Source organism: Puntigrus tetrazona, chromosome 7, assembly GCF_018831695.1.
Source record: "Puntigrus tetrazona isolate hp1 chromosome 7, ASM1883169v1, whole genome shotgun sequence".
Lineage (NCBI taxonomy): Eukaryota > Metazoa > Chordata > Actinopteri > Cypriniformes > Cyprinidae > Puntigrus > Puntigrus tetrazona.
In genome coordinates, this window is record NC_056705.1 from 30,786,199 (window position 1) to 30,804,227 (window position 18,029).

The 18,029-nt window shown below is 38.8% G+C and overlaps 1 pseudogene; it reads left to right on the forward strand.

The window, feature by feature from the left end:
• The first annotated feature begins 2,266 nt into the window (after positions 1-2,266).
• Positions 2,267-11,151, forward strand: LOC122348242 (annotated as a pseudogene).
• Positions 11,152-18,029: the final 6,878 nt, after the last annotated feature.

Consider the following 18,029-nt stretch of genomic DNA (forward strand, 5'->3'; position numbering starts at 1 on the left):
TTGAAGATGCGGCTTGCTGGTCTAATTAAACTAAAGTCAGTTTATTGAAAAAGTTAGCTGCTAAAAAAATAAGATAAGAGGCAATTACTTGAAAAAATATGCATCCTTGTGAAACATTTAAATAAAACATATAAATATACAAAAAATGTATAATATTAAACGTAGAGTATACAAGCGATTATATGACACAAGTAATGATCAACAACATTTAACAAACTATTCTACAAAAAAAAAAAAAAAAAAACAATAAAAATAATAAAAAAACTAAATGTAGTGCTGGGGCTCAGTATAGTGAATCTTTATTTTCTTCTCCTTTATGTTTAGATTGTCAGCATTTCTTTACTAAGGTGTTTCAACATGATTTGCCTTTAATACAGCCCCCAACCTTCTTAGAAAAAATGTATACAACTTGTGAATGGCCTCCAGTGGAATGTCATCTGCCAGTTGCTTAGAAATATTGGAGGAAGACATTCTTACTCTTCTCTTTAAAGCTGCCCAGAGCGGTTTTGATAATATTTGAGTCAGGTGATTGAGGTGGCAGCTGAGCTCCAACTGTCTAATTTTAATGGTTTCACGACTATATATTTTTTTGACATCTTAGCATTGGTGTCTGCAATTAAAGTTTTAGCAGTTACAGCTCTTGTTTTCGTTGTTGGCTTTGTGAAATTGTCTGTGGTTGGTTTTTGTGGAAACAGGGTCTTTAAGATGAATATTGCAGGCTTGCTGTCACTTTGCTGCGGTAGTTCTGTGCTGTTTGGACACACTTTTCTTGTGTTAGACAGTCACTATCATTCACTTTCAGGTTTTGAACACTTTTCTTCTTTGCAGATGAAGTCATGCTGCATTTTGTGTACTACTACATAATCATAAAGGCTGTTGTTCTTCAAACACCAAACGACTGGGCTGTTAAGATTAAAACACTCCTGCTAAATGGGATTTGTTTTTTTTTGGAAGTATGAAAAGTCACTTCACAGACCATTTGTATTATTTACTTCTAAACACAACTTACACTACACTGATATACAAACTAGGGAACACAGGTAACTTGAAGATAAAAACACTAAACTGGTCAATGAATGAAAGAGAGAAATATTTAAATAATTCACTAGAATGAGTTTTTCAATAATATGACCAAACCATTACAGTAAATATGTTTTAAACCACATATACTGCATATATACTAGAGACAGAAGGGACAGTTTAAGTATGTAGAGCTTACGAAATACAATGTTGCATTCAAACCAGCAGCTACTGTTAATTGTGCCTTGTTGGAAAAGCTACATTGTCTTAACTGCCACACAAATGAAAAATGCATTTGAGTTAATAGTGGCACTATTTTTAGTAAGCTTTTTCTCAACACTGGCCATGAGGAAGACAGAATGTTTGATTTGTAAGTCCTCTCGTCTGAGCTGTGGTCCAAATTCTCAGTATACAAGCAGAGATGGAACATTTCTTGCTGATTCTGATCGCTGTTTTCCTTGACTTGTACCTGCATGATTACACGCACTTAGTGTTAAGTGACACAGTTAAAGAGCATTTGCTGAATGCGCTAATGTAGGACAAAAGTATGATGTGCACACTCAAAGAACTTAATACCTCTTCAGCCACATCCCTGAGTTTGAAACCCATATTTTACAATGACAACCTAGTGCAAGGGACAAATTAGGCGCAAGAGATCAAATTACAGATATTATAGATTTTTCAGTCGCAAACCTGTAATTAGCATTTTTATGTGATGTGATGATTCTTTCGTTCTTTTTATCCTTCTCTCTTCCTGTGTGTTTACGCACCAGTTCATTTGTTCAAGCATGTACTCTGCACAAACTGACAATGTTTGCGTTCTGAATTTATTTGTACTGATTGTTATAATATATTTGACTTTTCTTTACCTGCTTCTGCATTATTAAAAATACATTTCAGTGGAGTTTGTCCATCGGTGCTTTCAGTGAGATGAATAGAGTTGAAGTGAAGTAAACAGCTCTTCTTCCAAAGAAAACTGCCACGCAGCATGATTTGACTGTGCATTTACAAGTTTCCACATCCAAAAAGCACTAAAATAATTGTTATATGGCCTTTCCTTGCTTTTAGGAGGTTCAGTAGATTGTGCAGTTTCCACCAACAGTGTTTGAGAGTGGGGTTATGGCATTGGTTTTGTCGTAATTTTACATGCAGTTATGCACAGGGTGCCCAAGCGTAGAAATTCCTGTGGAGAGCAACTGCATGAGCTCATTCAGAGTTAAAGAAACCACACACATCAGCACTACAAAGCTGACACTTCAAACCTAATGACTGATGTCTTTCTCTTTCTGCTTTTTCTAGGTCTGTGGATTACTCCCCTATCTACCATGCAAGACTCCCCACCCCTTCAGCCATTCAGAAAACCACATCCGTCCCACATTTTATGCCATCCTCACAGGAACGCACACTCCCCCTCACTGCCCTCTCATCCATCCATCCATCTGAAACAAAATATCCTCAAACCCTCTGAATTTCGTCAGCCCTCTCCTCCGCTGTGGCCAAAGTTCACCAGCAGATACTCACCCCCAGACACATCCTCACCAACACTACCACTGCAATTACTGCACTGGCTGGCACTGGTCACTTGTGCCTGTTTGCTACCCGCTCTTTTCTGTCAGATTCCAGGAGCCGTGCTTGGCGGGGCGTGTGGGGTGTAGTGTCTGCTTGCCCTTTCCATTGCGTCTGCAGGAATCTCTCAGAATCTCTAAGCACACTTTGTGCTGACAAAGGTCTTCTTTTTGTCCATGAAACATTGACCGCCGAACTGTTGAGCTTACGCCTTGCTGATAACTTCATTCGAGAGGTGGGGAGGAGCTGACTTTGCCAACATGACAGGATTGGTTGATTTGACACTATCCCGAATACCATCAGTCAGATCCGGCCACTGGCATTTGCAGATCTAGAAAGTCTTCGTTCATTGCACTTAGATGGCAACCGACTCTCTGAGCTGGGTCCACGAGACTTAGTGGGCATGATAAACCTGCAGCATCTCATTCTCAACAACAACCAACTCATCAATATCTCCTCTGAGGCCTTTGATGATTTTTTACTCACACTAGAGGATTTGGACTTATCATATAACAATCTGCGCAAAGCTCCTGGGATGCCATTCAGAGTATGGCCAGTCTGCACACTTTGAACCTAGATCACAATCTCATTGACCAGATTTCTGAGGGTCTTTTAGCGAGCTCTACAAACTAGCCCGACTGGACATGACTTCAATCGCCTACAGACTTTACCACCTGATCCACTTTTTGCTCGCTCCCAGACGGGGTCATCAGCCCTACACCTTACAATGCCATAATCAACTTAAATTTTGGAGGTAACCCATTACACTGCAACTGTGAACTGCTTTGGTTGAGGAGGCTGATCCGCAGTGATGATATGGAAACGTGTGCTACACCCTTCATTTAGCAGGACGTTATTTCTGGTCTATACCTGAGGAGGAATTTGCATGTGAACCTCCGCTTATTACCCGACATACACACAAACTCTGGGTTTTGGAAGGTCAAAGGGCAACGCTCAAATGTCGTGCTATTGGTGATCCAGAGCCAGTGGTGCACTGGGTCTCACCAGATGACCGCATCATTGCAATTCCAGTCGTACCACATCTTTCCGAAATGGCACTCTTGAGCTACATGTGACTATTGCCCGAGATGATGGTACGTACACTTGCATTGCTATCAACGCTGCAGGTGAAGCCACCTCACTTGTTGACCTGAAAGTTATTCCCCTCCCTCATCGTGGAAATGGAGCGGTATTGTTAGCACGTGACCGGGATCATCGGACATCACCAGAGGAAGACTTCCAGTGGGCAAAGCCCTGGACTGGACAGTAACGGGACCCTCAGGAGGGACGGGAGGAGGGTCAGGCAGAGAGTGAGGATGTGGTCAGTGAAGGAGTAGAGGAGCAGATGGTGGGAGTACAAGGAGTGACCTCAACCTCAGCACAAGTGCGATGGGATAAGGGTCGAATGATGGGAGCCAGCCTGGTGTGGATGTATCAAATACAGTATAACTGTACTGCTGATGAGACTCTAATTTACAGGTAAGAGTGTAAACATTGAAACCATGACATCAGCTTTCAGTGTTAAAATCAAATGCACATTTTGTATTTACAAAGTGATTTCAGTGATCTCAGTGATTTCAACAACTCAAGTAATCCATACATTATAGTATGTGTAATAAAATGGATGGGCACAGGAAAAGTATTAAACAAAGGAAGGTGCAAAAGGCATGAAAAGCCAAGACACCAGCTGAAATCTATCAGTAACAAGAAAGCAATCTTGCCCCTAGTCAGTGGAAATAAATATTAGCTGGTTCAATACCAACACCTACAGTACCAGGATGAAGATGTAACAAAAGTGTAAATTTCAGCAAGATAATAATCCCCAAAACAGGAAAGAAACTCTCAATTGGTTTTAGAAAAAAAGAAAATAATGCCAATCATGCAATTTCAATCCAAAAACTAAAGATCAGAGCTCATAGAAGAGGCCCACAGAACCTGTAGAAGAATGGGTCAAAATCACACCTGATCCGCGATTCTAACATATAACTTAATTATGGGTTACATAAGTGAGGCTGAGCAAAAAAAAATTGCTAGTGATAAGTGATATTCTCTGTTGAAATCTTCGGACATATTTGCAAACACTGTAACACTGTTTTATGTACAGTGTGCATCTTCATTGCTTGCAAACAAGGTTTCAGAACGTCAGCAGCACCACATGTGTCGTGGTACTCATGTGAACACACGACAAAGGCTGACATAGAAGAGAAGAAAATGTTAAATCAAGTAATTACTTTTGTTTCAATTTCACACAAAAAAGTATTCTCGTAGATACAAAAAATTAGGTTGAACCTTATGTCACATGAACTATTTTGGCTGATGTGCTGATTTCATTAAAAATATCTTCAATTGTGTTCCAAACACGAAGAAAGTTCTTACGGGTTTAGAACTACATGAGTGTGAGTAATTAATGACAGAATTAGAATTTTAGCGTTGACTATATAATCCTTTAACCCCAATAAAGCAAAATATGTCCATTAACTAATTAATTTACATGTTTTAGTTAACAATTCATAAAGCAACTTGCAATAACATCTAGTTAGTGAAAATGAACGTCTTAAGACATGAACTCCAAGTCTTCAAGTACAAGAAAAACTGTGAAAATCTGTGCGAGTGCTGTCTAGTGTTTTATCGGGTCACTGAGTATGAGTCACCACAGATGAATTGTGTCACTGAGTTTAGTGAACCATTTTTGGGGGAAATTAACCAGACTAGCATATGTTGACTAAACCTAGGTTTCAAGAATACTTCACTGAAAGTGACATTAAAGTGATGGATTGGAATTTCAATAGGGCTCAAACAACAGGCTTTTAAATATGATCTACTGTCATATTACAAGCTAATTGTTCAGAAATCCACTTATGTGCATTCAGAGCCAGCTTATATAACCCATTTAATATGACATTTAACAGCATTGCAATAATGAATATGCCATGCTCTGATTCTTGTCAGCATGAATCGTGATAATAATGAGCTTCATGTTGAACCTGAGGCAAAGGCATTCCTACTGCTTTCTCATGTTATCAGTGTCTGTGGCTCCAGCAGCAGCTTCAGCCTAGTCCTTGTAAGACATTTTCGGAGCATGTTCGATACATCTCGCACTTCTCTGAGACATTATCTATGGCAAATGGCATACGCCCTCTTGCTGTCTGTCCTTCATTAGGGGCCAAGAGGGAGGCGAATGTGTGTGTGTATGTGGTGTGGGAGAATTACAAGCTTCTGACACCACAGACATTGAATCTGACAGGGGGCTGGCAGAGAGAGACAGACAGAAAGAGGGAATGGGAAATAAAGAAGAGGGGTGGGACAGAGATAGAGATAGAGAGTTTGACAGAGGGCTCAAGGGATAGAATAATGAAGTCTTTAAATGAGCTTAAACTGCAGTGCCAATAAGTATGTCACAACCTATCTTGCTGACGGCCACCACAACAACAGGAAAAGGAGCAGAGAGTGAAAAATCGAGAATGAGAGAGATTACAGGTAAAGGAAAAGCTTTTATCTCGGCACTGGTTTGGTGCCTGGATGTAAAGCTTTTTCTCCAAGAACAAGAAACAGCAGAAAAGGTGTCTCGGTGGATACAAAGAGGAGAGGAAATGCAAAAAAAAGAGATAGATCCTGCAGGAAGCAAGAGAGAAAAAGACTGACATTAACTGGGTGAGGATGGGAGGAAAGAGTGTGACAAGAAAAAAGCAGGGTTGAGTTTAGAGAATAAAAGCAGTCTGTTTATGAAGATTAAGTTAGTGGAGACAAAAGATGAAAGTCTTTTCTGTCTCCTTCCCTTTCGCTCAGGCTCCATCCTTTCTCTCCCTCTCTCTCTCTATTATTAGAGTGTTCTAATAATTGCCTGTTTCTGTGTCACCAGTTTCACAAAACATTTGCCTGTCAGTTTTTACTGCAGAATGGATGTGTATGTGTGTGTGTGTGTGTTGGCGTATGACAAGGCAAAATCTGAATTTGTGCAGTTCTTACAAATTCAGACACACAAATTAAAAGCACTAGAAGAAAAGGTCAAAGTCACTCTTCTGAGACATTACGAGTGCTGACAATTCAGAAGAAAATTTTATTGCTCAATGGCTGTTTTACTATGTAGCTTAGGAGAATCAATCATGCTTTCAATTTTTTTGTATCGACTGGGGAGAAAAAATAGAAAATTTTTGACATATAGTACAGTATGATTACCAACAAATGAACCTTTCATAATCCATAACTTTAAATACAAAATGTTGTCATTTCACTTAAAAAAAGTGGTTTGTTATGTTGTAAGTGAACAAAAACACTTGGGAAAGTAATTGATTGCTTGCCAGTACGTTAGATTGGTTTTAAAGTGACAGCAGCCGAAAAGCCTGTGGCTCTCTGGCATTTAATTTTTATTTAAAAAACAATAGAAATCAACAGAATCATTTACTGCTGTTTTTGTGTATCGGTTATTAATTTTCATAAATTCAGATAAATTCGAAGCGACTCATTGAGTCAAAGATTTGGTCACAACGGGTAACAGAATCAAACGAAAAAAGTAATTAAAACAAATGTTTGAACAATGATGTACACAACTGTTCAAAGGTTTGAGGCTTGTAAGATTATTTTTATGTTTTTTAAAAAGCACCAACACCTTTTTTCAGGATTTTTTTGATGAACAGAAAATTATAATTAAAAATGATAAAAAAAAATTATTTAATTGAAATATCTTATCTTACATTGTCTTTAACTTTTGATCAATTTAAAGTGTACTTGACAATAAATAAATAAATAAAAACGTAAAACCTTTCAAAGTAGATGACAACAAATAAACTTTTTATGACAATTTTATATTCTGTTTGTAATTTTGGAGGTTGTCAGTACAACTCATTCTTTTTAATAATATAGACCAGACTGGCCAAGTAAATATTCAAAAATGTACCTTCTGCATTCGAAAAATGAAAGAAAGTCAAACAGGTCTGTAACAACATAAAGGTGAATAAATGATGACAGAAAAAATACATTTTGGGGGTACTATGTGCTATGTTTTAAATATAGACATCATAGCTCAGATAATTTGGTCTTATGGGAATTCTATGAGAAATATTTGAGTTCATACTGAAGTCTCTGACTTCTTGGTTGAGCTCAGTTGAGTGTCAGTATCAGACTAGTATCAGGTTTTACAACACACATATTCAAAAAGGACAAAAATAGAGAAAAAAAGAAACAACACAGGCACGCATAAACACACTAAAAGACTGCTGAAGGTCACATCCACTTTGTACGGAACACGAGCCAATACTGATCTGCCGTGTCAATATGTGGATCTAGCTTGCAACGCAGTTAGCATTGATTTGTCACCCGGAGACAGACACCTGTCACTTTCCTGCCAAGTGCACTTGTCTTTCTTTATCCCTTTTCCACTGGATCTAATTAGTTGTCATGGTATCTTTTTTTTACCCTTTTTTTTACATTTGTGGATCCATTTTCACAAATAGTACAAATTCAACCGACGTGTCAAATTAATCCACCAATGCTATCATTATAGCTCTGTAATTCACGCACTTACTCATCTGGATAAAAAGGAATCCACCTACAGACACACTATATCTAGTGCACCTACGTGTTTTCCATGGTAATGCCTGTTTTAGCTTCATGTACTGGTAGAGAGATGTTTACCTGCTAGCGTATGGTCAGTAACTTCTAAAATATGTCAGCTCCAATATACTGCCTTGGATACAGCTACTGAGACATTGTTTCATGTTTATTTTAATAGTATATCTCTTCCTGTGCCTGAAAAACAACACAACAAGGGCATGCAGAGCTACACAGAGTCTGGAAATACAAAGCTAGAAGAGGGCAGACGAAATGACCTTGAGCTGTAACTCATAATTTACAGCACAGCCGGGCTTAATAGATTCCGACCCCAATGACAGAGCAGTTCAGGCAGACAGAGTGTTTGTGTGTGTGTGTGTGTGTGTGTGTGTGTGTGTGTGTGTGTGTGTTCGACAGAGAGAGAAAGAGTGGGAGAGAGCCTTTTTTAAACCTTATTGATTTAATAAACAAATTACGCCTGTGAAATGTTAGATTCTCCAGTCTTAAAACAAGAACAAATCTGAGGCTAGAGTGACTTTTTTTCCAACTTTAAATACTTCTATCATACTGTACTGTATATCCCATATAGCTCCCATAGATGGGGGTATGTTTTGTAAACCTGTTTGAAAATGATTAACATTATATTCATTTAGATATCATTTAATATAATTTTATAATTTCAACATTCACACAATGTCATAAAATGTCTTAGCTTTATAAATAATACGCTTCTCAAATAACATAACTGATCGATTTTTTAAATAAGCAATAAATAGCCAAATAATAAGAAAGTATGTACTGAACAGACAAATTGGACAAAAGATAAGAACAAAAATATTCTTTGAAAACATTCTGGGAAAAAACTGAACAATTAAGGCAGTAAAAATGCCCACCGCCAAATCATGTGTTTGTAGCCAATTAATATTCCATGTGCACCACTTAAGGTGTCTTTTCATTTTTAGCAGAGACATAATTAAACCCATCAGGACCAGTGGACGGCAGGCATTAGCTGATGCTTTTCTTTCATGAGAGAAAGATAAAGAAAAAAAAATGTCTGTGTGTGGGAGGATAAGGGGGTTTTAATAATGTGACTGAAGCAGCATTGTAATGTGTCGAGGTCTTGATCTGAGCCCGTAATTATATGTAAATATTAGAGATATTGTTTGGGAAGGCCTTAATTTGGCTGGTGGTGTGCCAGAATAGCCCAGTACGTTTCCATTACATTAGTTAGTGTAGGCCTTTGTGCTACGAACAAGAGAATAAAGGAACACTAGTCTAGGCAAAGTGCTGTTTCGTTGTGATGGAATGGAAAAATGGTAATTGCTACAGGTTACTAACCGTACGCTTTCTTTCTTTCTTTCTTTCTCTCCCTCCCTCCCCTCCACTTTCAGGATTCTGCCCCCTACGAGTGACAGTTTTCTACTGAAAAACCTGGTCTCTGGCTCAGACTACAATTTGTGCGTGTTAGCCATTTTTGATGACACAGTTACTTCCATGGCCGCCACAAAGGTCCTTGGTTGCACCCAGTTTAGCACCAAGGACAATTACCCAGACTGCCGTTCACTGCAAGCCCACTTCCTTGGTGGGACTCTTACAATTCTGGTTGGTGGAGTTGTTGTGGTAACGCTGTTGGTGTTTACCGTGGCACTGATGGTACGTCACCGTGTGTGCAGCAACCATGACAATCATCATGAAATAGGTGAAGAGGTGGGCTGCTCAAGACCAGACTCTCCTCCTCTTCCTGCCAAGGGAGCCGATGTCTTTTCTCAGAGTAATGGAAATGGGAACGTGATGATGGTGGTGCTTCCCAACGGACTTGTTCAAAAACGAAAAGTAGCAGAGGGAGGGATGGGGTCACCGCCTAAACCAACTTCAAAAGTGAAACCAAAAACCCTCCCAAAGCCCAAGGTAAATCTGGAACAGTTCAGGCAGGACTTGAAGTCGAGATGGGTTCTGTCAGACCTCTTCCTCCGTACATGCTGGAAAAAGAGCAAATGTCTTTGTATTATACCCCAGTAATCATTCCCCTCCACACTGCCACGTCCATCACGGCAATTAGGAACGAAACCGCTCAAACTGCGTCCTACCAATGCGGACACAAGTAAACGGGCCAGTTTAAGCTTGGCTCCGCCCCTACGTACAGCAGCCGTGACAGGCGGTTCAGCACAGGAGGGGGCGTTCTAGTCCGTCGGGAGGACCAGAGAGCCAGTGGAATTCCTCACTGGCCTATCAGAGCCCTGTGTTGTCCCGTGAGGGTCCTCCTCACTGCGCCCTGCGCTACAAGAGAAGCTCATCGTTCGATATGGGTGAAATCGCCACAACAGCCTGCTACAGTTATGCCAAGAGACTTAGCGTAATCTGGACCAAACGGAGCCAGTCGTTACACGGCATGCTTGTCCAGTGCACTTCAGCAACGAGCACCTCAACCACCAGCAGCGGCAGCGACGATTTCCATATGCAGCACGCACGAGGATACATCCGTGCCTATAATGCCACCAATTCAAATTCCAACCCTCCGAAAGCAGAGGTTGCAACAAATTCTAAGAACCAGTGGCTGAAGGATAAAGAAAAGGACAAAGAAAAGGCAGAAGAACTTGAGGAGAGTGTGGTGTAGGAAAACAGAAAACAGATGAGACACGCAAGTAGATAAATGAAGAGACCAAAAGATGGATGCGGAAAGGATAAACCAGGTTAAAGGAGAGCTGAAAATTCGGTAAAGTTGCTGTATAAGCGGTGCTGCACTGTAGGGGGTAAAAAAAAGAAAATCAACAAAAGCTGGTTTGGTGGTCTTAGCTGCTGGTTTAGCATTGGTGATCTGGTTTGTTGGTTTTAGAGGGGTTTGTGGTACTTGCCCGCTGGGAATCCTGTGACACCAGCAAAACCAGCTAAAGGCCAGCTTGACCAGGCTGAGAGACCAGTTAAGCCAGAAAAGTCATAGGGTGGTTTTAGACCAGAAGGAAAATTGCTGAAGATCTCATAATATTGTTGAAAAAAGCAGCAAGGGAAAAGATTATATCAAGACTCTAAAAACACACAAACAGTCTGGTTTGTCAGTGAATTTTGAGAAACACAAACTATATTTCTTTTACAAGGCCGTCAATGTGGAAAAAAAAAAAAAAAAAAAAAAACATGACTAAACATAAGCAGGCCCTCATAAACAGTGATTTCTAACTCACGTGGACCTTGGGGAAATATAATGGTTCATTTTCCTGTGGCCACGTGCATTACAGGGACAAGGCCAGCAAGTGGACATGCCGACTCATGCACAATCGATTGGAGGATCAATTGATAACTGCAACAATGGTATTCCAGTAAATGTGGAATGTAGAGGCTGCAAACTGCAAGGAAAGTGAAAGTGTACAAAATGAACAACGGTGGCATGATATGGAACACTTTTAAGGCATACTGTAACTGACATGGGCATTGACTGACAATTGATATTTTGTGCGTGAGCCTGTATGTGTGTATGTGTTTGTAAGTGTGTAGGTGAGCGGATGGATTAATGCACAAAAAAATATCAAAAGTAATTTTATGACACCACTGGATCTACTGTATCATGTGACAACCACTATCAGTAAAGGAATGTGTTCTGTGACTATTATGTTGGCGGCAAGGATGCTGGACTATTACAGGAGAAAAAAATGCCATTTCAAAACCACAGAATCAATGAATAAATACTGTTTTAAAATATGTTTTGTTTGGAGAAATGGATGATAAGGACAATAATGAGCTGTTCTGCCAGAACTTTCTTTTTGTTTTTCATGAAATATACTAGCAGTGAAAAACAAAAGTTTTTTTTTGTTGGAGTAAACTCAATGTCAATGTCATTAAGTGTTAAAATGATTTTTACTGAGTATAGAAATGAAGATTAAAATAAGTGAAGCACTGATATTAATACCAATTTTAACATCTGTTTATTACTGTATCTTATTTTGCCAAAGCAGCCACTATTACCTTGACTTTATATCCTATCCTTAAAGGACTACTTCAGAGTTACAAGTTAAACTTAACTGACCACATTTATGGCATTATGTTGATTACCCCAAAATTAATTTGAACTGTAAATGCTATACTACTCACTTTTGCAACAGTAAACAATATGTGTGCGCAAACGTGATTTCAGTGTGGAAATGTTAGGTCAGTTTTTCTCAGCAAAAGTGCACTAAATTGATCAAAAGTGTCAATCACAAAAAAATAGTTTTTAAACATATGCAGTTTTCATCAGTTCATCAGCATTTGAAAATACCAAAATGTGAACATTTGAATCAAATAAATGCAGCCTTGTTGAGCACAACATACTTCTTTCAAGAAGAAAAATCTCACCACCTCCAATGTTTTGAAAACTAACATACATTCAATTTTGCTCCCTTCTCACCATAAACCTCAAAACTGTATTTTATGGTAATCGGAATTATGCCTCAAATGCTGTCGACTGAGCTTACCTTGAATGAAACCCAGATACTTAATTAAAAAGTAAAAAAGGGACACTGTATAGCACTGTTACGCAGGTAAGATGAAAAGTTACACAAGTTTTTACCCTTCTTTTGTTGCCATAAAAAGAGAGCAGAAGACTTGATTGCTAAATTACTCTCCCTCTTTTCCATTGTCGTGTCCTGTCTATCTGCAGTTTGAGATAGTTGCTGAGGAAGGGCAGTGTGTGAGGCTGAGATAAAGACAGGGAAAGAGACGGATTGAGGGAAAGAGATAGGAGGGACACTGTCTGCAAGAGTGCTGATGCGGGACACAGAGAGAGGAAGAGCTAAAGTGAACAGAGCACAATGGATGGAGCTGGAGAAAAAGAGAGAGGGCATTGTGTCTGTAATGTGCGCGTTAGCTGTATTTTTGTCATGTAAGTACTTTGCTAGAATTTATCTCATTGCCAATAAAGCCCATTAAAGAAAGGCTTAGGTGAAATGAGGGGGAGCAGATGAGTTGAGCTGCATGCGAGCGCGCGCGTGTGTGTGTGTGTGTGTGTGTGTGTGTGTGCATGGATGGATGGATGATTGCACAGTCGCTGTGTACATCTCTGCCTTCTGTATTTACCCACAGCAACAGACAGGCTTACAGCAGGTTCTGGGAACACAGACACAATAGGCAGTTATATTTGGCCAAACCAACCCAGGACTTCTGAATAATGGAGAGGAATCTGCATCATTAATGTCTATTTCTGACAAAATATGTGTTTTTAGAAAATGTTAAAACATGCAGTCGTTGAGCTGTGCACGTAGTCTTAAAGGCTCAGCTCACCCAAAAATCATTTACTGACCCCGGTTGCTGTATGACTCACTTTCTTAAAAAAACAGCGAACCTCAAAGTGGTCCAGTGTTATTTTGAGTTTCACTGACTTTTACTATAGTATATATCTTTAGATTTCCACAGAATGAAGTCATAAATGTTTGTAGCGATATGAGTTTGCGATGAACTATACAAGAGTGAATGGCCGTAACCTTAGTGATCTGTGTTACATAATCGGATCCCAGTGGTCTATATCATTTGAGAAGATTAAAGATGGCTTATTGTGACCATGACTGGGTATGTGTCTGAAAGAGATGGGCCAAAAAAAGATAAGAAAATGTGCTATTTCTCACCCTAGTCCCAGAGTGTGTGCGCGTGCGAGATTTAGCCTAAAATAAAGGACATCCAGCTCTACTTTACAAGCCTGCAGCGAATTCTGGCCCAATTTGACTAATTAAAACCAGTTTGATTGATGTTTACACACATACACAGTTTATTCTTACAATGTTTCTGCACTCAGCCAAATCAAACACATAAACTGGTTTATCTCTAATAGGCTGGCTACAGAGAATGGCCAAGAATGAACTTGTCATCCAGGGCAGTCTCATAAGGGATAAATTACCGCAGCGATTTATAGCCTTGCACCACCAAAACGTCACTCTGGTGACATTCGCACCTCGTTTCAGATGATTCCTTCAGACCTCTGCAACCTTTTATTATCAGGTCTACGAACAACGCAGGGTATAATATCATGTTTGAGTGAATCAAAAAACGGTTGCCAAACCTTCTCCTTATTCCTAACCCTATAACCTCACCAGCCAGGGCTGTCAGTCTGTCAAGCACTTAGTAGGGATCCTTTAGTTACAACACTTCATGAATTATATTACCTAGGACAAAATAGGCAGATGCAATTTAATAAAGAAGGACAATCTGTAGCAGCGACAATCTGTATTTGACTATATGGAAAAATATCTCTTTTTATGTTTCACAAAGGATATAAATTATGGGTGTGAAACGTCATAAAAGGTATGTAAAAAAAAAAAAAAAAAAGATGGCATCTTTATTTCTGAACAGGTGGAAACACAATAACGGCACAATAGTAACCTATATGGATTTTTGTTGGAAAGATTTTCTTCAGTTTGAAGAATTTCAAATATTTCGCCCACTCACCATATTCTTCTATATTTAGTATAATTATTGGGACAAGAAAGGCTGTACTTAATTTGTGAGGACGAGGATGACCACTCAAACACTCAAACTTCATCTCATTACGTGAACGTCTCTCGTCTTCAACAAAGCACTGAATTTGCTAGAGGCATAATTAAATTTGGCCATTTGCAGTACAACATTCATGATATTGCTAAATGGATTCTAGGCTAATTAAAACCTCTCAGTTGACTAGACTTCAAGGCTAAATGCAGTTAACTTTGATTACCTAATTGGTATGCATAATGTTCTGAAATATTAGCTAATATCAGTTGTATGTGTTCATGCTAACTTCAAATTTACTAGCTGACTTTTTGTTGGCAATTTGCCAGCAACACAAGCCTATGAATTAGTCTGGAACAACTTGTTGGCATGGTAACAAGTAATGCCACCTGGTTTTGGCTGCAAATTGGAGCTGTTGACTGTCAGAATGACAAAGAGATTTGTTTGCAGTGATTTATAAAGACTTGCCACGGCTCGAAAAGAAAACAAATCCGTAGATCATACTGATGGCAACGTTGAAAGGTAGAACATGAATTTGTACATAATGAAGGTTAAACCTATCAAAAAGCCCAGATAACCTCAGAAGAATAAAGCAATTTGTTTCTATTCCGCTAGAGCATTTTGTTTACTCAGCTCAACAAAAGGGCTTTTGGTTTTGTTGGCCTATTAAATAGAAAAGTTTACCCCCAAAATAAAAATTCCCTCACCCATTTACTCACCCTTATGTTGCTCCAAACCTGAATACAGTAAAAATTCTGTTCCTGAGGAAAGTCAGAAATTTGAAATGACTTGTGTAAGCAAATTATGATACTGTCTAAAGAAATTTATACTTAAAGGAAAGTTCATCCAAACATAAAAAATGAGTATAATTTCATTAGTTACTCACTCTCATGTCAGTGCAAACATTCTTTTATTTTCTGAAAACAATCTGATAGCTGTCCGTAAACCATCCGTAAACATCTACCACGTTCAAGGACCTGAAAGGGCTAAAAACTGACGGCACATAGATTTTTACAACGTCCTCACTGCCTTTTTTTGCAGGGATAGAAAGCTCTCAGATTTAATTAAAAATATAGTAAATTGTGTTCTGAAGATGAACAGAGGTCTTACAGGCTTGGAATATTGGAATAACCTGGAATATTATTTTTTGACCCAGCTTGGCATAATCCCGTTGTTTCGGTTCATGCATTTGTATGTATTTACATTGCACCAGCAAAGGAACAGAGAACGTTAGCTCTTTACAACTTTATCGTCCTAGTTTCCTGAACCACTGACCAACCCTGCTGAGAGCTTCAGCTCCCTACTTTCTATTCTCCTCTCTCAAACCCAGCTTCTCTCTTTGTCTTGATCTCTTTCAGCGGTGCATGGCCTGCACTTGTCATCTCTCCTGCAGTGCAAAGCCCACACTGGAGATAACAGCCAGTGCTAACACAAGAAATGCATACCACAGACCAGCTTCACACTGTGAATGCCAAGTGCTAACTAGAGGCAAAGATGTTAGCGTTTTCCAGCATGCGTATGTCTAATATTCTCTTTACGTTCTCTTGAGTAAAGTGAGATGTCTTACAGCGCTGTGATAAAATAAAGTTACAAAAAAAAACTCTAAGGTATATCTCTTAAGTTCCCTCACAAGCCAACTCTGACAATTTGCCTGCAATGTCCTAAATCATAACAACAGCTAAGTTTATTTATTTATGTCCAGATTAAGAGCTTTTATGCACTTTGTAAGGAAATATCCTTCCTTATTTATATTGATTTTTTTTTCTTTGTTACAGGCTCCAATGCCAGCAGCCCTTTTGCCATAGTAGTGAAAAACACCCAAACAAACTGAATAGGGTGCTTTAATCAAAACCCTCTGCTTAACTACAAGTCCGCACATTGAACATATTGTCAGCTAATGGTTTGTTTATGCTGGCTTTCAGTATTCTGGGTGGCCTGGCGTAATTTGTTAACAGCAAATAACATAGGGTTTGACAGAGAGGCACTTAGCAGCCACATCAAGCTAAATAAATAAATAAATGGAAATGAATAAAACAAGGACATGCGTCCAGCGAAAATACATCATTTAGAGTCGACAGCAATGACCGGATACAAATAAGACCGCTAATCGCAAAGGGAAAGCAGAAAAGCAGTTTGAAAATGTTAAAGAAGAATGTGAAAGAAGGGACAAAACAAGGGGCGAAAGAGAGTCCCATTTCCATTTCAATCAAGAATTGTTGCCTTCACAATTAAAAGTGTGACATCAAGCGCAATCAATCTAATCAGCCATAGCGAAACAGAAACACCAATAATCACTGAAGATGCACATTTAGAGTCTCTGTTTTTCTCAATTAACATCTTTAGTTCTCGGCGTAACCTCAGAGTAACCTCTCCTACATGTTCATGCCCACCGAACAGCACAACAAAACACCAGATAGATGTGTGGGCTGCCTGTGAATCTGGAATCGAGTGCAAATGTAAGTTTGCATGCAAAACAAAATTACTCACCGCTTTTCCAAAGCCCTTCCCATGCATCTGGAAGGCACGGAATTAATTAGTTACAAACGTACAGATGTTGTGACAGAATGACTTCGTCATCATCTGTGTGCTATTTTCTATCATCACTCTCTGGCTAGAAGACGTACACTGAAAATATAGAAGGCTTTTTTTTGTCAAGAAGGGATACAAACAATTCTATTTCAGATCTGTTCATTCTGTTTTAAATTATTGATAATAAAAAATAAAAAATTTAAACCCTGGAAAGGCTTTGCTATCACTGGAATAAATTACTTTATAAACGTGGTTATTTAATATTGTAATTTCTGTTTTATTATAATTTTGGTCAAATAAATTGGGCAGTTTTCTTTCCATTTATAAAGAAATATCAACCCATATTTTTTATTTTCCATATGAAATACTGTGAATGAAGGAAAGTACTAACAATTCAATATTTATACAAAGAAATCTGCATAAATACATAACTAAAGATGCATTACATGAGAGTGATTTCAGTCTTCAGTCAGTTTTAAATGAGAGAATTTTCCTCAAAGACAGAAAGGGGAGTGCATACAGAGTATGACCATTTAACCTCTAAATCTTGTCTGTGTCTGCAGCGGCAGTTCATTCTTCACATCTGTAGATGTGTGGCTAGCTTCAACGTATCTCTCTTTTATGAGGTGATGCTTGGGGTGCTGAATATGAAATGATCAATTATGCTCCATTTCAGAAGTGTGCTGCTGCGCCTGTGCACACAGTCAAGGGAGTTCCATAGGAAGACTTATTTTGAAAAAAAAAAATGGTTCAGATAGGTTATAATGGAGGGCCTTTCTATTCTGGCTGTAATGTAGCTGATGTGTATCGGTCCATTGTAGAGTTTATTATTAATTTTCTAATTACTCAGGATGGAGAGTTATACTTTTTCTTACCATTTTTAGTCTCCATTTTAAACGTTTATTTTCAAAATTAGATAAATG